The sequence below is a fragment of the Phascolarctos cinereus genome, unplaced genomic scaffold (genome assembly GCF_003287225.1).
Source record: "Phascolarctos cinereus isolate Bilbo 61053 unplaced genomic scaffold, phaCin_HiC Scaffold_726;HRSCAF=1367, whole genome shotgun sequence".
In the NCBI taxonomy this organism is placed as follows: Eukaryota; Metazoa; Chordata; class Mammalia; order Diprotodontia; family Phascolarctidae; genus Phascolarctos; species Phascolarctos cinereus.
The window spans coordinates 272,362,802-272,388,014 of record NW_027556098.1 but is presented as its reverse complement, the minus strand read 5'-3'; the positions used below and the strand labels follow the sequence as shown (position 1 = coordinate 272,388,014).

Here is a 25,213-nt window from a genome sequence, read left to right as displayed (position 1 = left end):
ATTTCTCTGCTCATATGCTGCCCTGACTCTCTTTGGGGGTACAGAGCCAAGGAAAATGAGTACCGAGCAGGGGCCAAATGGATTGTTATTGTTCAGTCATTTCAGTCATATCTAACTCTTTATGACCGCATTTTGGGATTTTCTTAGCAAAGATATTGGAATGGTTTGCCATTTCCTTCTCCAGCTCATTTTTACATGAGGAAACTAAGGCAAACAAGGTTAAGCGACTTGCCCAGGGTCATACAAATAGGTCAGATTTGAACTCAGAATGAGTATTCCTAACTCCACTGCAGTACCTAACTGCCCCACCGTCTAACATATGACAACCCTTGAAATATTAAAATAAAATAGCTACCAGGTAAAGAAGTGTTACAATGGGAAAAAAACTTTAGATTTCAAATTAGAGGACCTGGGTTTGACTTCCAGCTCTACTATTCAATATTTATGTGACTTTGGGCAAATCACTCAACTTGTCTAAAAAACTCAGTTTACTTGTCCATAAAATAAGACAGCTGCTTAAGACGGCCTCCAAAGTCCTTTCCAGCTTTAAATATGTGATCCTATGGTTTCCCATAAGATTTCTATTCTCTAAAGCTAAATATTGCCAGCCATTTCAACCAATCCTCAATGACTGAGGAAATGTTTACTTTCCATTCAGTCAAAAATGAGACATCTCCTGCCCCATCCCTCTCTTTGACAGCCACTTTCCCTCAGAGAACTTCCTGGGTGTCATAGAGGAGTCATAAATAACTAAGGCACTTATTTTTTATGAGACCTATGTCAAGATGAATATGGATTCCTCCATCTTTGCCTGTCAAAACACTTCCTTTCAGTCAAGGCCCAGTTTCACCTTGACCCTGGATATGAAACCTTCCCTTCCCTCCTCGCCGAAATGATCTCTCACCTCTCTAACATGTCATGTTAGTTCATCTGCATAGCCCCTTTGTGCTTATCATTTCCTAATTTTCTTATATAGTCATTTTCATACCTATTTCATCTCCCCTACTAGATTATAAGGTACTCAAATGCAGACATTGTCTAATTCCATCTCTGTATCTCCCTTACACCTCCCAGTACCTCATAAAACCTACGTCAAATTGCTTGCCTTCTTAATGGTGGGGGAGGAGGGGAAGGATTGAATTTGGAATCCAAAATTTTGAGGGGAAAAGAATGTTAAAATTGTTTTTACGTGTAATTGGGGAAAATATTAATTTTTTTCATGTAAAAAATAAAGAAATAAATATCGGCTGAACTGACTTACAACCAGTCTGAGGGAAATAGGAATAATAATAGCTAACATTTATATAGCACCTACTATGTGCCAGGCACAGTGCTAAGCACTTTACAATTATTATCTCATTTGATCCTCACATCAACCTGGGAAGGTAGGTGCTATTAATATCCCCATTTTACAGTTAAAGAAACTAAGACAAACAACGGTTAAATGACTTGGCCAGGGGCACACAGCTAATAAGTATTTGAGGTGGGATTTGAGCTCCGGCCTTCCTGACTCCAGGCCCAGTGTTTTATCTGCTGTGCCACCTGGCTATCTCAATACCTAGGGCCACAGTGAGGAAGAATCCAGCATAAAGCACTGAGCTGAGAGATATTTGTAATTTCATCTCATCACTGGTTCTTTAGCTCAAACAGTTCAATTCAATTTTATTTTTCCTCAAGATGATGAATCATAGATCTAGAATTGAAAGGGGGACTTAGAAGCTGTCACTTCCAAGTTGCTTATTTTATTGATAAATTCTTAGGATAATACAGACAGATAAATAACATGTACGAATAAATAACTAAGACGCAAGGAAGTTAAATGACACGGTTAAGTATCAAGGAAGGGATCTGAACCCAGGTCTTCTGACTTGAGAGTATGTGGGTTGCAGGAGTGTTGAGAGGCACTGAAGTCTCCAGAGGCAGTACCTCGAGGCTCCCACAGATTCATTGAATGGATAAAAAGGAAATTTTGCTTCTTTGTTTTGTTTTGTTTGTTAGTTTTTCATGTGAGAGCTGAAATCTAGCCACTTAGGATGAAGTAGATCATTGACTTTCCTTTGCTCACTTCACAAAAGTTTATATAGAGCAGGGGTGGGAAACCTGTGGCTTCGAGGCCACATGTGGCCCTCCAGCTTCTCAAGTACAGCCTGTTGACTAAATCTAAACTTCACAGAACAAATTCCCTTAAAAAAAAAAAAAAGATTTGTTCTATAAAACTTGGACTCAGTCAAAAAGCCACACCCAAGGACCTAGAAGTTCACATGTGGCCTCAAGGCCACAAGTTCCCCAAATCTGGCACAGAGTCCTCTACAGGTACATCATGAAAAAGGAGTAAGGTACATCTTTAGATGGCAGATGTTTTCTTCTGTTTGAGAAGTTAAAGCCATAGAGATGAAAGGGACATTAAAAAGACTTTAAAAAGACATTAAAGAAAAAACAAAACAAACAACATTAAAGGTACAGTGTGTGAAGGAGACTTGGTGCCAAGAAACTTGGGGTCTGAAAAATTAAAGTGATTTGTTCGTGATCACAAATGTTGTAATTTCTATAAAGCACTTTGAAAAGAAGACTTGTAGAACTGGTCCAATTCTTATCCCAAGTACAAATCTCAATCCTGACTTAACTGAAAAAAAAAATGTGAACATCGAATCTTTGAAGTTGTCCATTTAATAGGGAACTCATTACCCCACAAAATATGCCTAACTTGAAAAGCGCCACATTAAATGTCAGTAATGAGGATGCTGATAATGGTGTGTTGTCAAAGAAATGTGGGTGTATACAGGGTTAAAGCTATAAAGCTCTTTTTTTTTTTCCTCTCCAGCATAGGATAAATGTGATGGTTCCTGGGTGGGGAATATGTGTGGGAAAGTTAGCATGGCGTAATGGAGAAAGAACAGTATTTAGAATCAGAGGGCCCAAAACCAAATCTGGCTTTGCTACTGAAGTCATTCCATAAGCATTTAAGGACTATACTGTGTGCCAAACAGTGTGTGAAGAGCTGGGTATATAAAAACAAAAATGAAACACTACCTCCATTACATCCTAGAGGGAGAGACAACATGTGCACATATGAGTAAACTGTTGTTGAGTCATGTCCACTCTTTGCGACCCCCATTGGAGGCTTTCTTGGCAAAGACACTGGAATGGTTTGCCATTTCCTTCTCCAGATCATTTTACAGATGAGGATACTGAGACAAATAGGGTTAAGTGACTTGCCCAGAGTCACACAGCTAGTAAATGTCTGAGGTCAGATTTGAACTCAGGAAAATCGGTCTTCCTGATTCCAAGCCTGGAGCTCTATCTACTGTGCCACCTAGCTGCCCACGTAAGTATATGTAAAATAAATAGAAAATAATTTGGAAGGGGGATCAGGTAAAACTTCAAGTAGAACGTGACATTCGGGATGAACTTTGAATGAAAATGGGGATTCTGAAATATGGAAGTGAGAAGGGAGAGTATTCCAGGCCTGGGGTACAGCTTGTGCAAAGGCACACATGATTTGGTTTAAGTAATTTACCCTTTCTGGGCCTCAATTTGTTTATCTGTAGATTAGCTTAGATGATTTTTAATGTCCTTTCCAAATCTAAATCCTACACGATTGATAGCAATAGCAGCAACACAGAGAGTAGAAGAGAAACATGGTGATGACAAGCAGGACCAATCTTATAACCAGGCAATAGTTTATATGGCATATCATGCAATGGGTCCCAGATAGAGCATATCCAGGGCTGAACATCATGACACTGGCAATTCCATCATTAAAGATTGATTTTTTTTTGGAGTTTTAAGAGATCCCAAAATGTAAAATTTATTTTAAAATATTATTTTAAATATAAATCCCCCAGGGTTTACAGCTGATAGGGGTGGGTTGGGTGGGGGTGGAGGTACTTCTTTTTTTTAATTAATTAATTAAGTTTGATTTAGCAACAATCACTTCCATATGCTTTTGAGTTTAAAATTTTTCTCTTCCTTCCTCCCCACCACAATCTGATATAGGCTGTACATATACATTCCTATTAAACATATTTACACATTAGTGATGTTGTAAGTTAGTAAGTTAGAATTAGAACCAATAGGAGGAACCACCAGAAAGAGGAAACAAAACTCAACAGAAGAAAAAAAATAGCAAGTGGTATGCTTCGATCTCCATTCAAATTCCACAGTTCTTTCTTTGGATGTGGATAGCATTTTCTATCATGAGGCCTTTGGAGATGTCTTAGATCCTTGTATTGCTGGGAAGGATTAAGTTTATCAATATTAGTCATCGTACAACGTGGCTGTTACTGTGTACGGTGTTCTCCTGGTTCTGCTCACTTCACTCAGCATCAGACCATACAAGTCTTTCCATGTTTTTTCTGAAGTCAACATGTTCATCATTTCTTATAGCACAATAGCATTCCATTACATTCATATACCACAACTTGTTCAGCCATTCCCCAACTGATGGGCATCCTCTCAATTTCCAGTTCTTTGCCATCACAAAAAGAGCTGCTATAAATGTTTTTTGTATATGTGGGTCCTTGTCCCATTTGTATAATCTCTCTGGGATACATAGAAGTGCTATTGCTGGGTCAAAGGTTATGCACATTTTTATAGCCCTTTGGACATAGCTCCAAATTGCTCTCCAAAATGGTTGGATCATTGCACAACTAGTGGAGGTATGTCTTAACAATTCTTACTGCCACCAAAGGCATGGACTACGTCATGGGGAAGTAACTGAAAGTGCTCCAAGAAGAGAACAGATGACCATTTATCAAGGATGTTATAAAGGACATTACTGTATTGGGTAGAGCTTCTCGTTAGATTAGTTTGAAAAACTAAATCATATCTAGGTCTTATGGAAATAAGATACAGGGCAAGCAGAGTGTGAAGTGGAAGAGAGACCTCAGAAGGAGGCGGGGCAACAAGAGGCTGAGGGGGTGAAGAAAAGGGAAGTGGGAAGGCTTAAAAGTAAACTTGACTTATCCCACTATTTTACCAGAGGTTATCCATGGAGGCATCTTCTTCTCCACCCTGACCCTTATTTGTGTGGCACAAGAGCCCTAGAAGGTAACAAGACTGCCTATCCCACCCCAAAAGTACTGCACTCAAGACAGTCTCTATCTGTGCAGAGGTGGGCAGTCACAGGAGAGTCCAGGAAAGAACACTCAGAGATTCACAGTCTGTAGTACAAAGAATACGGTGTTAGAAATCAAGAGATATAGGATTTAGTCCCAACTCTGTCCCTAACTAACTGCACAACTTCAGGCAGATCATTTTGGTTTTTCTGAGACTCAGTTTCTTCAGTTGAAAAATAAGGGTTTAAGACTCTATGATCTCTCTGAGTCTCTGGGAGTCTTATGTATGTGGGAGATCTATAGATGGCTAGCTAAGAACTCCAAGCCATGAAACTAATCATGTGCTGAGTACACCAGAGAAGGCCCCTATTCTAGCAAAGGCACAGGTCAAAGAGCTGTTCACATTCCCAGAAGAGATCTCTCCCAGGACCAGAAAATGTACCAACATTTTACATACTGGTCACTGACCACAGTCCGACCTCCTGAAGAGGCAGCAAGGGGGAGGGGAGGGACTCTGGCAGTCAGGTATGAGTGTGCAGCCTGTTGTGTGTGTTGGTTTACAACAAAGACTATTACTTAATTGGCACAAATGCAACAATTTTATAAATAGCCATGAAGACGCAGGGTTTTTATGATTAGCTTGTTTTCAGTCACTGTGCTTGACCGTTGCCTGTATTCAACTAAGTAAATATTTCTATGGTGATAATATACACAGTGCAATGGCCATTATTTAATGTTAATACAAGTACCATATGGGACATCTTATCATGCAAGAGCCTGGGGCATAATAAAAACAGATAGAAATAGATAGGCATGGCAGGCCTTGTTTTACAGAAGGCCTGATAAAACATCTGTCTCCAACACTGGCTTTGGGAGTGTTTATAGATCAATGACTCTCTTGGGGGATCTTTGGGACCAGATCAGAGAGATAGGGGTTAAGTTTCTTCCTTTTGCTTGCCTGGTGACCTTGGGTAAGTCTCTAGGTGAATGGTTTAAACACACATGCCTCAATTTCCCAATCCTTCATCTCTCCAGGGAATGTCAAAGATTAATTAACACCTGGTAAACTCTTTGGGATACAAACTTAGGCCAAAGAGAGGAGGACAAGGAAGGTTCTAAAAACATGCCTCATTATTGAGACCTTTCAATGAGTATTTGCTTCCTGATTTAGGAGGAGGAAGGGGTCAAGGAGATTTATCTACTGGTCAGAACTACCTTTCATGTCTGGCAAAATCTCTTTCAACTTAGGGAAGAAGTCTCAGGAACAATTAGTTAGACTGCTGTCACAGAAAATATAAATGCTTTCAAGCTAGGTGAGCTGAGTTCAAATTCTATCTCTGGCACTAGTCCCTTCTGTGACCTTGTGTGGTCATTTCCCCTTTATGGGCCTCATAAAATAAAGGTGATTGGACAAAATGTTATCACTGACTTTCAAGTTCTTCATCTGAAAAATGAAGATGTTCTACTCAATGATAGAAAAGATACTTTCTAAGGAGGCATAAAAGAGAATAAAATGGAAATTCTCATCTATTTGCTTTGGGTCAGGGCTGGGGAACCTGCAGCCTTGAGGCCACAGGTGACCCTCTAGGTCCTCAAGTACGGCCCTTTGAATCCAAAGAAGGTCCATACTTGGGGACCTAGAGGGCTACCTGTGGTCCTGAGGCCACAGGTTCCCCAATCCTGCTTTAGTGTAATGAAAGAGTAGGATTTTTTAAAGGTATGGTAAATAAAAGAGGTTTTATCTTTTCCCTGAAGTGCTAAAGACATAAATCCTATAATTTGACTTGTTTTGTAACCTAAAAATAATGCTTCCTATGTGCATAGACAATGCCCGGCTCACAAGTGGTTAAGGTTCCAGATACTCACATCCAAATCAGTTGTTTGCAACTCAGAGAGGATTTTCCAATAAAAATCATATTAAACACTGTTGCTCAGTTCTCAGATCAGACCACAGAAACCTACTTAACTTATAATATGCCACAAGGATTCTACTGTCTTAATAACACCAGAAGAACTAACCACAATATTTAACCGTGGTTTTTGTTTTTGTTTTTGTTTTTAAGGAAAGCTGTGTTCAGAATTCCTATCTGAGACATCAGCAACATGTCTCTAATTCACTTCTCCCAGTCCCTGCCCCATTTGCCATCAGTGAGCCCAGCATCCCCCCCTCCACTCATTTCCACCACCTGTTGGGCATGAGGAACAGAGAGATTCCCCCAATTCTAAGCCACTGATAGCTAGGATAGCCCAGGGCAAGGGCTTTAGCAAACTGAAGTTAGGAGGTGGAGGACAGAAAGGAGCCATGGGGGTAAGAGGCAGCTCCTAGAGGTAAATAATGAGCAGTGTGGAACTAGAGCTTTCTTTTACTTCCAGATATTCTTAACCTGGGTCCTGTGAGCTCCATTTTTTTTTTACAACAGCATTTAAATATAATGTTTCCTTTGTAATCCTATGTATTTTATTTTATGTATTACAAACATTATACTGAGAAAGGGTTCTGTAGCTTCACCAGACTGCCAAATTGGTCCATGAAATAAATAACAAAAAAGGACCCTTAGGGAAACATCTCAGTCCTGGCTGAATTCCTAATAACATACTTTTTTTTCTCCCACAGGTCCCTGGGAATGGTTTTCCAGCTTCCTTTTTGGAGACTTTATAGGATTTAAGTATAGAAGAATATTAAAACCATACATTTCAAGTGGGAAGGGATCTTAGAAATCATCCATTTTCCACTGCCACCACCTATTGCTTTTTCTTAGGCAGCTAGGGGGTGCAGTGCATCAAGTGCTGGCCCTGGAGTCAAGATTCATCTTCCCGAGTTCAAATCTGGCCTCAGATTTTACTAGCTGTATGACCCTGGGCAAGTTGCTTAACCTTGTTTGCCTCAGTTTCCTCATCTATAAAATGAGAAGAAAACGGCAAACCACTCCAATATCTTTGCCAAGAAAACCCCAAATGGAGTCATAAACAGTTAGATACGATTGAACAACTAAGATTTTTCTCAAATGCTACGTTGCTGAAGAATAGAACCCAATCTGACGTATTGGAGATATTTATAAAGTTTGTTTTAATTGACAGTTATAAAGGTAAAACAAGATTTTAAAAGGTTGCTTCCTTTGTACTGCCCATCCCACATCAGTAGCACCTCTTTCCTTTCTTCATTTATTCCCTGTAAAGGAAGACAAAGTCACACATGAGTTCTAACAAGCTTCACTATAGCAATACCTGAGTAAGATTCACCTACAGTTGAGGAAACCCAGACTCAGTCTATCTCAGTTATTTAATCAGAGAAACTAGACTGGGTAGGGGCAGAGACTTTAATTTAAAGAGCAAGATAAGACCTCTGGAAGAGGTGAGATGGGAAGATGGTAATAGGGCTGTAGAAGATGAGGAAGAGACCAACATTAGGGCTGGGGAGGCTAGTTACAGAAGTGGAAGCTGAGGGAAGGCAAAACCTTGGGGCTTACCTATGGGAGGACACTTAAAATCAGCAGTCTTTATCAAGAATAATGAAGGGAGGAAGTGGAGAAAGATCTTCAACTAAAGGGCCTTCAGAAAACTTGGAGGGCAATGCAAAGTGCTTCTAAGTCTAAGCTGTAAAATAAATGTTTCCACAAATCAAGACAATGTCTTATTTATCTTAGTACCCTGGAGCTACCTTAGTACCAAACTTTATTGCTGTTTAATATTTTCGGTCATGTCTAACTCTTTGTGAGACCCCACTTGCAGTTTTCTTGGCCAACATACTGGAGCAGTTTGCCATTTCCTTCTCCAGATCATTTTACACATGAGGAAACTGAGAAAAACAGGGTTAAGTGGCTTGCCCAGAGTCACAGAGTATCTGCGGTTAGATTTGAACCCATGAAGGTGAGTCTTCCTGACTCCAGGACGGCACTGCACCACCTAGCTGTCCTAGTACCAAACTATTGAAGCCTATTTTCCAGACCTGACTTCTCTCTAGTCCTTGGTGTGTTTGTGGTCTTTGGGTCTTCTCTTCGCTACCACACATTAACCTATTCATGGCTTTTGGGTTTCTCAATCTGTCTCTCAGATTTTTTGTGTTGCCTTATTCCCACTAAGCTTCTTACTTACTTGTACAGAAATTCCTCAGGTGCAATCCTCGACCCTGGCCAATCACCGACAATACCACCCTATACCCACCTTCCCCCTTGGATTAAGATGAGAAGTATGTACTGAATGGAGAATAAGAGACTACCCTATGTAATTATAGCCAGCAAAGTTGGGAAGAAGTATGGTATATAGGACACATGCTGACTCTGGCTTCAAAGGACCTGGCTTCAAATTCTGCCTGTGATGCTTACTCTCTGTGTGGCCTTGGGCAAGTCCTTTGATCTCTGTAGGCTTCAGTTTCCTCAACTATAAAATGAGTAGGGGGATAGATGGCCTCCAAGGTCCTTTCCAGCTTTAGATCATGATCCTATAATAGGGAATAAGAGGTGGAAATCACAAGTGGTGGTAACAGAAAAAGGAGGAGAGTATCCTTCCCCTTTAAGAGACGCATTTAAGTGTCCAGGAATTGGGAACTGCTTATATAGATTTGGATGTGTTTCAAAGAATTTTCACATATTATCCAACTTCACTCACCCCACAAGCCTCTAGGCTAGGTAGGCAATGCCCCTCTGTGAGACTTAATTTTCTCATCTGTACATTCTTTGAAATAAGTCAGTAGAGTCTACTCTGACAAGTGACTTGGGAAAACAAACTAATCCAGGGCAGAAGAAGCAAGGCTGGCAGGCAGTCAGACCTGCTCTGCCATGTGTTGGTTGTATGGACTATTTGTGCTCTACCTGTGCTTCCTCTGTACTGCCCATCCCCCATCAATTCCACCTCTTTTCTCTCTTCCTTCAGTCCCTGCAACGTAAGACAAAGTCACATACCAGTTCTAACAAACTTCACTACAGTGAGCCTTCCAAGCTCACATTGGTCTGATCAACCATAATCGACACATTGATCTGATCTAGTGATGTCATAATGACCTAGTGATATCATAGGGGTGGCTGAGTGACATGGCGATGTCATTTTGGTCCTTTTCAATTACAAAGAACAACAACCAGGTGTCTTTCAGAGGCAGATAATCAAAAATACAACAGGTTTGGGATAATGCCATAATGTTGATCTTTCCCAACACTGTGCATCTCAGCGGGCAGTAGGGATAGTTCCTACCAGAACTGATTCACTCTGATTCCTATCAGAGATTTAAGGCACTTCTCTGAGACAGATGAGACAATGGACAGAAGAACTGAGTTCAAATGCTGCTTCAGACACTTACATAGCTGTGGGATCCTGGACAAGTCACTTAAACTCTCTCAACCTCAGTTTCCTCATCTGTAAAATAGGGATAATAACATATTATCATAGGTTAGCCAAGACGACCAAATGAGATTACATACATAAAGTACTTCGCAACCCTTAAAGCACTATATAAATACTAGCAATTATTATTATTACTGTTGTTATTATGATAAAACCTAGTAACTGAGGATAATAGTTCTCAACTGGTGTTCCCTTGGAGATAAAATAGAATCTCAAGCAATGGAATTCATCAAATTGTTTATCTATGGTCTGCTCAATCTGAGAACAGTATGTTCTTAAACAATTATTCCATGGTAACCCAGAGACACAAACCAGCGAGCATATGCAGAGTCTATTTCCATATCTATGCGTCACCTATATAGCTACACCTGGAAGAGGCGTTGTGGCACAGTGGATGAGGATCATCGGATCTGTAAACAGAGGGCCTGGGTTCAAATTCTGACTCTCACACTTGTGTCCTGTGTGATCTAGGGCAAATTGTTTCATCTATTTGGGCCTCAGTTTCCTTCAGTTTAAAATGAGGACATTAGACTAGGTGACTTATAAAATCTCTTTTACCTCTATATCAATTATTTTTTCCATAGGTTCCTCTCTAGGAAGAGTAGATCTTAAGGAGGTAAGCTGGAAGAGTGAACAGAGCCCACACTGGAGTCAGAGGACCTGGGTTCAAATCCTGGTTTTTCCCTTTAATGTGTGGATAGCTTTAGGGGGAAAAAAATTAAAATTTCCTTGGGTTTCAGTTTCCTTGTCTCTAAAATGAGGTAATTGAACTAGATGACCCTAAGGTTCTTTCTAGCTCTAGAACTATGATCTTATTACTCATGTAATAACTGAATTTTATAAAGCTCTTTAAAGTTAACAAAATATACATAGACATGTTTGTACTGAGCAAACCTTAAAAAAACCACATATATGTGCGATATATGTGTATATATATATATATGTATATATGCACATGCAAATGTATGTATACTTATAAATAACCCCTTATGGTTTGCAAAATATATGTGCTTATGTCTCTCTATATAAATATTTGACTATATTTATATATACATATATATGTACTTCATAAACCTTAAAGTTTTAACATATTATATATATATATATATATATATATATGCATAGATAGGTATTTATGTAATCTCTTAAAGTTGTGTGGTATACATACATATACATATATGTATGTGTAATTGGTTTACATTAAACACATTTATATGTATATGCATACACATGTGTATATACAGGCACATGTATGCATGTATAAGTGCATGTGTGTATGTTGGCTTTTGATCTTTATTACAACCTTGTGATATGTGCGGTCCTTCTACTATCTGACATTTATATAGCATGGTGTTTTACAGACATTATCATAAGGCATAGGTTTTATTAAGAGACATCTAGGTGGTATAGTTGATGGAGTACTGCTCTGGTGGTCAGGGAGGCCTGAGTTCAAGCCCTACCTCAGATATTTGCTAGCTGCCTGGACCCAGGCCCCGTCACCTAACCTCTGTGATATGTGTGAACTTGGCAAGTCACTTAATCTTTTCCATTTTCAGTTTACTTTTCTACAAAATGGAGATAATAATAGCACCTACCTCATAAGGTTGTTGTGAAGATCATATGAGATAATACGTACATACATATATAATCATATACATATAATATACATATATGTGACATGTGTGTATATAAGTGCATTGGTGTATATATTACAAATTAAGGAAGTTTTCTAGGGACTATGTTCTTAAAGATAATGGGACTTAAAAGTGATTAGAAAGGTAGTTTTATGTGTAATAATCCACTGACAAGGCCAGTTCAATGCCCTAGCCCCGGGCTTTGACGCCTCTCCTTGTATCCTGGCATCAAAATTGCTCAATCTGTGCCAAGAGAGCAAGTTAGCACAGGCCAGAAGGAAAAGGTTAATGTGAGTGTGCTCTAGGGAGGGTGTGTGAGTGTGTGTATGTGTGTGTGTGTGTGTTCATGTTTGTGGCATGTTTATGTATTCCCCAAAAGGAGGAAATAGCAATGAGTAGAATTAACGTAACTAGCTGACTAACCCAGGAGCTAGTCTGCTGCTCATTTCTCGTATGCTCTGATGACTTCACTGAGTTGCCACGCATGTTTCTGATTATTCTGTGGATTTGTTTTGCACTGATGGGTGGGAAAAGGCTGGTGAAGCAATAATCGTATAAGTGAAAGCAATGTCTCTCGTATGCCCTCTCCAAAATTTCCCACAGTCTTTGCTAATGCCCTGGAGTCTGTCAGGGTTTAGGATTACAGAATTTAGTAAATGTTCTTAAGCACATAGGCACATACTCACCCAGACGACAGAGAAGTGACATGAAGGCTATTGCGATACAACCCCATGTTGAGCCAGGAATCCTGACCAAAGATGTTCTATGTTCTAGCACACATGGCTACAGAGAGCCGCAGGGAGGAAGCAGAGGCAGCTAAGAGTGGGAGCCTTGGAAATCATCACTATAATATGACATGGTACTTGCATATAGTAAAAGTATTCATGTCAATCAATCAGCAAACGTTAATTAAGCTTTGTTATGCACTCAGTTCTAGAGATACAAAAAAAAGCAAAAATAGTCCCCGCCCTCAACAAACTAAAATTCTGATATATTCAGTTATTTTCAGTCATTGTTTGACTGTTTAAGTGGTCAGGGCCATCTGCATCAAATTATTCTTAGCACAATGTTTGTTTGTATTTCTGATTTGTTCCAGTTTATCTTGCCTTCTTGTGGTACAAAACATGGAGTCCCACTCATTCATCTGTCTCCTATGTCAAGATAATAGTTCTGTTATTGTTGTTCAGTCACTCAGTCATATCTGACTCTTCATGACCATGGACCATAGCATACCAGGCCCTTCTATCCTCTACTAGTCTGTCCAAGTTCATGTTCATTGTTTCCATGATACTATCTATCCATCTTATCCTCTGCCATCCCCTTTACCTGTTGCCTTCAAACTTTCCCAACATCAGGGGCTTTTCCAATGAGTCCCATCTTCTCATTATGTGGCCAAAGTATTTAGGCTTCAACTTCAGTGTCTGCCTTCCAGTGAATAGCCTGAATTTTTCTTTAAGTATTGACTAATTTGATCTCCTTGCTATCCAAGGGACTCTCAAAAGTCTTCTCCAGCGTCACGATTCGAAAATGTCAATGCTATAGTGTTTGGCTTTCCTTATAGTACAACTCTCACAGCCATACATTGCTACTGGAAAAACCATAGTTTATCAGCAAGGTGATGTCTCTGCTTTTTAGTATGCTATCCAGATTTGCTATCGCTTTCCTTCCAAGGAGTGTCTATGAATTTCATGGCTGCAGTTGCCACTTGAGCCCGAGAATATAAAATCTGATGCTGCTTCCATTTCTTCTCTCCCTATTTGCCAGAAAGTAATGAGATGAGATGCCAAGATCATAGGTTGTTTTGTTTGTTTGTTTGTTTTATGTTAAGCATCAAGCCATCCTTTACACTCTCCTCTTTCACCCTCATCAAGAGGTCTCTTAATTCCTATTCACTTTCTGCCATCGGAATGGTATCATCTACATATCTGAGATCATTGATATTTCTCCTGGAAACCTTAATTCCAGCTTTTCATTCATGCAACCTGGCATTTTGTGTGTGCTGTACTCTGCATATAAGTTAAATAAATAGGGTGACAATACACTGCTTTGTTATACTCCTTTTCCAATTTTAAACCAATCAGTTGTTTCATATCTGGCTCTAACTGTTGCTTCTTAGGCTACATACAAGTTCTTCAGGAGACAAGATGATCTGGCACTCCTACCTCTTTGAGGACTTGACACATTTTGCTGTGATTCCATCAAAAGCTTTAGTGTAGTCAATCAGGCAGAAGCAGATTTTTTTTCCTGCAATTCCCTTATTTTCTCCATAATCTATTGAATGTCAACAATTTGGTCTCTAGTTTTTCTGCCTTTTTAAAAGCCAGCCTGCTCTTCTAGTAATTCTCAGTTCACATATTGCTGAAGTCTAGATTGCAGAATTTTAAACATAACTTTGCTAGCATCAAAAATGAGCTCATTTGTTCAGTAATTTGAACATTCCTTATCATTACTCTTCCTTGGGACTGTGGCCACTGTTGAGTTTTCCAAATTTGCTGGCATATTGAGTGTAGCACTTATACTGCATCATCTTTTAGGATTTTGAATGGTTCAGCTGGAATTCCTTCACCTCCACTAGCTTTATTGTTAGCAGTGCTTCCTAAGGCCCACTTGACTTCATTCTCTAGCATGTCTGGCTCTAGACCAGTAACCACACCATTGTGATTATTGGTGATGTTAATATTTTTCTTGTATAGTTCTTTCGTAAAGATAATAGTACCCTTTCTCTATATATATTTTTTTTTATTCTTGGAAATGGTTGCATCACCCTGACCAGTCACTGGTATTTACAGAGGACAATTTTCCAGTGTTCTAAGGTCTCTGAAAGACTTTCACAACTGCAATAGAGTTTTAAAGGTTCACAAAGTCAATTTTGTACTTTACTTTAATTGGCATTCTCCATTGTATGCCGACACTAAATCATTACAAAATTCAAAACAGTGATAGATGAGAGATCCATATTGCTTTCTGTCAATGGTGCATTTAGCAAAAATTTATACAACAATGTATTTCCAACCAGTGCAAAACAATGTAGGTAATAATGTCATCCTTCAGTCTAGATTAGATGAAATAAGAAATAAAAATAAGAAATGAATCAAATTTCAATGAGATAAAAGTTGATAAAGAGACTAAAGCCATTGAAAAACAATGTAACCTCCAGAAAACCTACCTAAAATGATATGGAAGATAAAAACAATGCTGTCTCAAATGATTTTGAAATGGAGATGGGCATACTTTTACTGGCATTTTGAAAAGTTCTTGGTTTGGTTTTTTTATTTATTTTTTTGTTTTGGTTTGATGACAGGAATCCAAATAGAATACCAACTATATCAAAGCAGAGGAAATAATATTAAAAGCTGGCATTTGCTATAACCATAATAAACAAATTCATTCTTCCACAGTGTGGAACAAAATGTAAAAACATTTCAGGACATTCACACAACAGTACATATGGCAGCCACTGCCATGGTAAGAACTACAGAAGGAAAAGTAGAAACAGTTATCAAGGATGCCCCCAATTTGTGAATAGAAGACACTCAGAACAAAAAGTAGACATATAGATCAATAGTTACTGATACGTTCTTTGATGTTCTTTCAGTATTAATAAAGTCTAGGATTTTTTTCCAGGCCATTGATTTTTCCCTTCTTCAGACACTTCACCTCCATGGCAACTGTTTTTTACTTCCAACACTGATCTTTTCTATATACAATTTTTCCAATATAGTTGCTTTCCCCGGTTTTTGTTCCCATTAGTGCAATTTCAGGCTCTTCTGTCCAGAACTATGAGGTAAGGATCAAAAAAGTGGTAATTCTAATGTCCTTAATGGAGAAGCCACTTTATAATAATTATTTTCATGAATACTTTTTTTTTTCCTTTTGTGGTCCTCCTTCCATTTCTGGACAACAGAAATGACATTGACAGCAACTATAATAATTCTCTTCAGAAGTTTAACCAATGAAAATTAATTGCTAAAGTAAGGAGACCAAATAGGTCATAAAGAGCCTTAGTCAGCAAACATCTGACTTACTTGCCAAATGAAAAGAAATGACTGCCAAAGACAACACTGACATAGAATATAAATTCACTTCTAAAATCTTACAAAGGATGATGGATGATTATAAGCAGTATCATCTCATCACCAAAGAGAAGCAATGAAGGATAAAACCAAAAGAATGGTTGGCATGACATCCAATCGAGCCAAGTCATCACAAGGGTATTTAAGGATAAAATTGTCTTGTTCATGTGCTGCAAACTCACAAAACAAATGCAAGTGTAGTGAGAATGCAAACATTTGATATACACATATAAAACCAGTCTTTATTTAAAACATACCACAAACAGAACGAGGTCGAGAAATAATCAAATAAAGCATAATATCTTTCAGGAAAATAGTTTAATCCACTTATAATTCTGTCTAGCTTTAAACTTATTATATTCTCTGACATATAGAACTAAGTATGGCTTCCAAGTTAAAGAAGAACTCATAGCAAATCATCTTAGTAATCACTTAATGTATATGGATAACAAGTTATATGACTCCATTGAAAAAGAAATCATTTCATCCTGTCCCCATTTTATGGAATCTTTCTCTAATGGTAACAAAATGTGAATTGGAAAGTGTAAAACTTTAATGAATACTAGGAAAGATTGAAACTGAAGGTTTAGAGTTTTGATATGGAGATTTTTAACTAATGGACAATGGAAATACTTTGGTCTCCTCTAGACATATTAAGCATAAAGTTATTAAGAAGAAAGCTATGATTAAATATGTTATGAAGCTTCTTGGCATTCTGAAATAAAAGTTAAACAGGAAGTACATTTTAAAGCAACTAATACCCATGCAATACCAGTCTTAACACATGTTTTTTTGGAACTATAAAGTGGTCTGTAACAAATTTGGAAAATATCCTAACAAAAACTTGTACAATATTAATGAAAATCCAAGGATTATTACCAGAGCGGTGGAAACACTAACACTTCATTATCAAAAAATGGAAGAAAAGGATTTATAAATGTTCTCAAAGCACATGCATGATAAACAAATAAAAAAGACTTTTGAAACAAGCAGATATCATTTGAGCTATAGTAAAGGATGCTGATAAGTACATGCTGCTGGATTTTTTAAATACAACTGAAAATATTTTAACTCTAGATAGCATCTAAGAAACATCCAAGAGTCAACCAACAGATCCACAATAGCTGGCATCCATGTGAACTCAGCCAGCAACATGCTGGCAAAGAAGCATTGGAAAAAATCGAGCCACACAGATTTGTTTATAGCCAACACACTTCTCCTTTCTCACCCTACTAGACTCATTTTGGACTTATTTGACTTCTCCATCATGCCCCCATAACAGGCACCTCCCCCTCCCATTCATCTTTCTTTAGTGTATTGTCTTTCCCAATTAAATTGTAAACTCCTTGAGGACAGGGGCTGTCTTTCTTTTCTATATTTATATCCCCATCGCTTAGCACAGTTCCTGGCACATAGTAGGCACTTAATAAATGTTTATTGTCTATTGACTTCTTGATGGCAGAATGTTAGCAATATGGGCTATACTGGCAAGAAATGGCTTATAGGGAGACATTTAGAGAATATCATCAGAAGAGGAGGAGAGTTAGAAGGATCCATGCACCATTGTCAGAAAAGCATCCTAATTTCCAGCATCTCTGTCTAATTAATTATCTAGTTAATCCTTGATAACTTTTCCTTACATGATAACAGCACCTCTTTCCTGTGTACTGTCAATGGAACATGAAAGCAAGATAAAAAGTTTCTTATGGCTTCACTCTTGCAACATAAGTCGAAGATATGTGGCCAAAGCACAGTAGCCTTAGGGATCACCATTGCTTACCCAAAAGTATATATTAGTATTTCCAGGTTCCTCATCTTCTGCTTGAATAATACAGATAATTGCCTCGGTCCCATACAGTGCTTTGTCAAATCTGCTGCTTCCATACTTGCTCCTAAATTAAGCAAGGGTGCTTAATTTGCAACTGAAATATTATTTTAATGTTACTAGAATAAATGCTACAATAAAGTTGTTTTTGTCCTAGTAATATACTTCATGTAACATACATACCAAAATATGTCATATGTTTTATGCATATTATACTCTATCCATTCTACATTCCATGTATACAGTATTCAATGCATCCTATTCTCCATATATCCTATAATCCTATAATGGAGTCTATAATCCATGCATTGTAAACTCCACATATCTTATAGTCTACAAATCCTGTGCTTCGTAAATCCTCCGTTTCATGTATCCTAATGCTGTATATCATATACTCCAAAAACACAGGCTCATAAGATTTTAGGGTTGAAGTCAATCTGAGATGATTTAATATTATTTCATTCACAGCACATCTAACCATCTACCTCAGACATTTATTAGCCATCAGCCCTGCCACTGATCCTTGCATACCACTGGACCTCCTGAGATCACTCTGTGAATGATTTAATCCACTTAGCTTTGTACCTATAGCCATGGGTCCCTGCTGTGTTGATTGGTGAGTCAGTCAGTCAAAAGCACATGCTTCAGAACACTTTCTACCAACTGCTCTGGCCACTCCCTTGCTGTCTACCCTGACACAGAACACATATACCTCCCTGTTGCACTTTTTGCCCTAAGAACCATAATGGAATCAATTTATTGCTTCTGGAAAGGGCTGTTGTCAATTGTTTCCCTTATAAATAGATTCATCATCCCTGTGACATCCTAAATGAAAACATCCTTCCTTGGCCACCATTTCTCTAAATGTACTGTCTTCTCTTCCTAGAATATAAACTCCCTGAGGGCAAGAAATGTCAGTTTTTATATTTATATTATCCATGCTTGTCACAATGGTTGGCACACAATAAATGCTTAACAAATGATTTTCATTCATTCATCTCATTTTAAGGTTGGAAAACAGATCCATGGAAATGGTATGTAAAGTCATACAGGCTTTTTGATTCCAAATCTGGAGCTCTATCTGATACACCTACCTACTTCTATGAATTTTATAACCTACATATCCTATATCCCACACATCCTATACTCTGTATAGCCTATACTCTGAATCTTATTTTCCATTTGCCTTTTGGCTATAAATACTCTAGTCTATGTATCCTACACTGATACTACACATATAGCTAATACTTCACACATGTTATTCCCCATGCCCCTTTTTTTCCATATATCCAGTACTACATTTATTCTGTGCTCCATTTTTCCTACATTCCATACATGCAGTTTACCAACATATAATACTTCCTTTCCCGACTGTACCGACCTTTTAAGTGGTTAGCTATGTGGCCAACTGCGTCATTCAAGCTATTTCTGCTGCTGCTGCTATTAATTATTAGCTGAGTAAACTATCTCTTGCAATAAGCATTTCTGCAACTCATTTTATTTTCAAGGCACATTAAAGTCATTAACCAGTTTTCACAAAGTGCCTCCATGGCACAGAGTCCTGACTCCTCAAACTCCCATAGCAATAAGGCATGGCCATGTGTACCTAACATGGAATATTTAGCACCCACTGATTTCCAGTAAAGTGTCAATATTGTTTGCTTTTGTAATAGAATTGGAAGCATTTTTAAAAAGGAAAACCTTTACTGCTTGGTTTAGTGGAAAGGTTGCTAGACTTAAGAGTCAGCAAAAGCCTGGGTTTGGATCCTGCCTTTAGCTCATGCTATGAGACTGTGGGCAAATTACCTGATTTCTCTGAGCTTCAATTTCTTCATCTATAAAATGGGGATATCGTTTAACGGATACTAATGAAGGTACCTATCTTACAGTGTTGTTATGAGGATAAAGTAAAATACTATATATGTATACTCTGTAACTCTTAAAGCACTATAAAAATGTCAGTTATTAGAGTCAGATAGCTGGTACAGTGGACAAAGTGCTGGTCCTGGACTTAGGAAGACCTGAGTTCAAATCCTGCCTCAGACACTTACTAGCTGTGTGACCCTGAGCTAGCCACTTAACTTCTTCCTCAGTTTCCTCAATTGTAAAACTAGGATAATAGCAGCACCTACCTTGAAGAGTCATTGTGAAGATCAAATAAGATAATATTAATAAAGTACTTAGCACAGTGATTGGCCTCATTGTAGGAACTATATTCCTTTCCCTCTCTCCATCTTCATTCGAACATAGGCTATCAGATGACAAGGACTTTGAGTGTTTTTATTCTGTAATTATAAGTAGAATGATAACACAGCCCAGTGATTGATTAATAAGTCCAACTATGTCTATGTTGCGTTGTATGTTGAAGTGGAGACCTAGTAACTCTGTGTTGGCTCTGACCATCTAGATGACAGTCAAAGTAAATAAATCTGGCCAAAGACATCAGAGAATATCATCAAATTTCTGATCCTGTGGCCACACAAACACAGTTTCATCTTATTTTCCAGATGAAGAAAAATTAGGGCATAAGAAAAGGAAGATTCTTAATGAAATCTTTCCAGAGGCTAGAGGTAAAACCAAAGTAAATTTTGTAATTTACAACATTTGATCAAAAACTTTAAAATGACTGGAAGCTACCTCCAATGAGAATGTGCCTCTCTTTGCCTTGTAGTGTCATCTCAGCTGCTAATATGGCAGTCACAGAAATAATGTACTCCAGCTGTTTGGAAGAGATGTTGCTGAGAAAGGTGGTTACCTTGTCTTTCTTTAAGGATGACTTTCTGTGGGAAAACAAGGTAGACTCCCTCTTGTTCTGCCTGGTTCTTATCTGTGAAGATTGAGTATCTTCTCCTTTTCTCCCCCCTCCAAAAAAAAAAACTCTGAGGACCAGGCAGGGCTTAGAATGTGCAGAGTACAGATGTATCCCCAATATCTGGATGGAGATAAAGCCATTATGTCAATTCAGTAGTTGACTTTCAAACAGAGAGCATAGAACTTTCCTGAAATGCAAGGAACAACTTTAGGTGGACTTCAGAATAGGTTCTTTGTACACATGGAGAAACATATATAGACTAAGGCTTTGCTCCACTCTGTGTCTGGGATTTTAAGATGACACATTTCTCTTCTCTCTTATCTTCTTTTCAATTCAATTCAACAAACATAATTAAGCAACTATAGCATAGTACAGGGCTACATCTGGAATCAAAAGACCTAAATCTGAATCCTGGATCTGCTATGTTCCAACTGCGGGATGTTGAACAAAGTTACTTAACATCCCAATGTCTCAGCCCCTCATCTCTAACCTGAAGGAATTGTCCTAGATGGCCCCTGAGGACCCTTCTACATCTAAATATATGATTTCACCATGATGGGGATTCAGAGCTGAAAGGGAAACAGTCATTGCCCTCAGGGAGCTTATGTTCTCTTTTCTGGGGCCTGCTCTCCTGATTGGTGCCTGTAGAGGTAGGCTCACCATTTCACAAGGGGCCTCAGCAATACTCACTTCACCACCAGCTCAGTTCACTGTTAGACTTCACCTCCTTACCCCCATCTCTGCCTTCCTCAAGATGCCTCTACCTCGGGGCCTGCTCTCCTGACTGGTGGGCTCTGTGGCCTATTTTTGTGAGCTATCTACACATGCTCACTTCTCTCTAAGATCATTTCACTCTGGATTTTTCTACCTCCTCAACAGAAGCCTTGCTCCTCACCTCACCCCCTCTTCTAATTATGTTTTGTTTACCCTTTTAGAATATAAACTCCTTGAGAGCCGGTACCATTTTATTTTCTTGCATTATCTCCAGAGCTTATCATGGTACCTGCCACAAAATAAGGTCTTAATAACTGGTTCATCTCTGTATCTGGGGTACTAATCCCCTTCTTGTCCTATCCTCTGGTCCCAGCACTTAGCACAAGTATGCATTAGGCACACTTAATGAATGCTTATTGATTGGCTAACTCTCATTGCTCACATATTGTCAAACCCCAGCTCTAGATTACTCCCACCATTTGCCTCCTCTGCTCCTCCTTATGTGCTCCTGAACAATACTGGGGGTGTTAGAAAATGTGGTCAATTCAAAAAAACATTTATTAAGTGTTCCTTCAAGATCTGTTTCTATGTGAGATATATTGGAAGCTAATTTATGAAGCACTTTGTGTCCTCAGTAAAGAACTTGAGGGTTTACTATGGTTCAAACACAGGCTCGTGTTCTCTTCCTTAACTCTAGCTTTTATAAGACTTGAACACAATCTGTTATGAGTGTCATTGTTTTTCAGTGCATACTTAAGTAGTCTCCATACCTTGAGTCAGAAAGACTGAGATCTCATGCTAGTGTTTCACTTACATCCCACATCTGGAGCCTAAAAGCCTGGGAACATAGACAGAGTCTTAAGGCTTCCCTGATCAAGCTCCAGACACTTCTCTTGGAGCCAGGAAGGCTGGAGTCTGAGGCAAAGATCTAGTGAAATGCCAGCTAGATTTGGGACACCAGACTGAATGCCAAAAAGATCAGGGCTTTGGACAGTTGGGCTGACACATAGCCAAATGCATGCTTCATCTATGGGATCTCTTCTGAGCATGACTCATTCCCCATCATCTTGGGATATAGACAGGGCTGGTGCCATATGCAAATTCAATACAGTTCATAGGGACCCAGACCTCCAGCCTGAAATTCCTGCCACTGCTGCTTCCAGTTCCCAAGGGAAGGAGAAGTAGCCTTGCATCAATAGCACCCTCCATATCCATAGCACTCTAGGAGGCAGAGGCCCCAACCCAGTGGTACCTCTGACTGAAATTTTTAACTCCTGTTCTTCTAATCCCAGTGATTCAGAATCACCCTCTTGAGAAGCAAAAGCCCCTTTCCACTCCTAACTGACATTACATTCTGTCTCCAATCAGAACAATCCTACAGTTCTTCCATCTCTTTCCTCCTCTGCCCTCCTATTTCAAGTGAAACAATATTTGCAAAGAACTTTGCACAGTGTCAGGCACATAGTAGGTTCTCAAATACTCATGCCCTCTCCTTTACCAATGTCATTTACAAAATTCCTAATTGCTAACTAATTTCTTGTCATCTTCAATTTATTCTTTGAATCTCTTTCTGACTCTTTATACTCACAGAAACCCAGTTTTCTTTAGGAGAATGCACAGTAAGGGCCAATCTCTCTATTGATGGTTTTTCTTTCTCATTCCCCACTACTACTTTCAGACCCACAAGCTATCCACCTCACTCAGCAATCTTACCTCATTTGATGTCCAGTCTAGTTGACTGTTTCATCCTCTCCAAATCCTTCCATTTTGATGTTCCCTCAAATTCTTTCAGATTCTCTATCTTCTCTGTGATCTTCATTCAGTCCCTCTATCCTTCAGCTCTCTTACAGGCCAGCACCCCAATCCAGTTTTACTTTTTTCCCTTTCCAGAGTTGATCTCATAGCTAACCAGTTCAATATTACACCATACTGTGCTCTCAAATCTCTCATCATCTTATCCTGTCATTGCTCACAGTTCCCCAAATCCCAGCCCTGGATTATTTACACCATCTACCTCCTCTGCTTTTACGTATGTGTTACTTAACAGGGCTGGAGGAAGTCATGCATCCATGCTGGCTAAGTACATTACAAATTAGTTATTCGCCTGGATTCTCACTGTAATGAGGTAATAATTTTACAACTCCCAAAGTAATTCTCTATCTCACTCTCCACAACGTTCCAAACTTTCATTTCTCTCTTTGAGTCTACTCCTTTCCCCTTTCCCACTCTCTTAAGAGAAGACCTCATACTGTATGGAGAAAAAACAATGACAAAAACAAACAAACAAAAATTTCCCCTGAATTTTCTCTTTTCTCTAAATCTACTTCTCAAATCCTTTGATGTCATACCCAATTGTCTCCTCACTCTAATATCTGATGAAGATACAGCCCTTCTGCTCACCAAGGCCAACTCTTTTACTTATACTTTTGATCTTATTTTCTTCTGCCTTCTCTAGAAAGTTTCTTTTGCCTTTATCTTCTCCTTTGATCATCTTCAATCTCTCCTTATATACTAGTTCATTCCTTATTGCCTATAAATAACACTGAAAAAGTCCACAATCTCCCACTGTCATCTAGTACCATCTCCAGGCATCCTGATCTATATGTGGCGACTAGACCCAGATGGCTCTGGAGGAGAAAGTGAGGCTGGTAACTTTGCACAGCCATCCCTCACTTAAATCCAATTTACTTGTATGTCATGGCATCACCCCCCCTGATGCCACCATCCTCTTCAAGAATGAAGGACAAACAACAACCTCTGTGAGTAGAAACACAGGAGCTACCCCACTGGGGACCCAACTGGAACTGGCCAGCTGAGCAACATAGCTTCTTCTTTCTTTCTTTCTTTCTTTCTTTCTTTCTTTCTTTCTTTCTTTCTTTCTTTCTTTCTTTCTTTCTTTCTTTCTTTCTTTCTTTCTTTCTTTCTTTCTTTCTTTCTTTCTTTCTTTCTTTCTTTCTTTCTGACTTTCCTTTCCTTCTGTCCACATACGGTATCATACCTCTATCTAAGGGTGCTCTGCTGAAAAGAATGTAAATGTTGATCTCTGAAACCACTTCCCCCCTTAGGGACCATGTCTTAAACCCAAATCACTCTGGCTCTCATTGATTGGCCAACAATAGGTCCCAGGCCAAGCCTCTCTTGAATATTGTTTGGACTCTGATTGGCTTAAAGTGAATGTAAATAGCAATTGCTTCTGTTTTGACGAGAAACCTTGAGGGTCTTCCCCTCCCAGATGGATTTTTTTAACTAGGTAAAGAGGCCATTCTCTGCCTCATTTCTTTCCAACACTTAATCATTGAATGGGCATTGCCTCAGTCCAACTGAGACCTGTTATAGACCTTAGCTTAAAAAGGTAAAGGTCTCCCACTGCATCCTGGGCCATCTCCAGTCCTCCTGATCTATATCTTCACTGGACCCAGATGACTCTGGAGGAGAGAGTGAGGCTGGTAACTTTGCACAGCCCTTCCTCACTTAAATCCAATTCACTTGCATGTCATTGCATCACCTCCTTGATGGCATGATCCTCTTTGAGACTGAAGGACAAAAAAACAAAAAAAGCCCAAGGTCTCCTTTTATGTAAAAAAACCTCACTTGACCTTGCCATCCCATCAGAGTATCATTCTATATCTCTCCCTCCTTTCAAGATCAAACTCATAGATAGATGGAGAAAGTAAGGGAATGAGATGGAGAAAGATAAAGAGAGACAAAAAGAGAGAGAGCATTTATGCATTTATTAAGGTCTTTCCTACTATGTGCCAGGAATT

At 38.9% G+C, this 25,213-nt stretch overlaps 1 long non-coding RNA gene across 5 annotated transcripts; it reads right to left on the bottom strand.

Annotated features, from left to right (window-relative positions):
* Positions 1-8,100: 8,100 nt before the first annotated feature.
* On the bottom strand, positions 8,101-24,667 carry LOC110192553 (uncharacterized). 5 transcript variants are annotated; one of them, XR_013483092.1, is made up of 5 exons: positions 20,679-24,667; positions 17,879-17,990; positions 10,348-10,403; positions 8,525-8,651; positions 8,101-8,226 (listed from the first exon to the last, which is right to left on the bottom strand). It is a non-coding gene; the product is annotated as an uncharacterized LOC110192553 (long non-coding RNA). The 5 variants fall into 5 exon arrangements; XR_013483091.1 differs by lacking the exon at positions 8,525-8,651 and having other exon boundaries at positions 20,679-20,855; positions 23,163-24,656; XR_013483089.1 differs by lacking the exon at positions 8,525-8,651 and having other exon boundaries at positions 20,679-24,666.
* Positions 24,668-25,213: the final 546 nt, after the last annotated feature.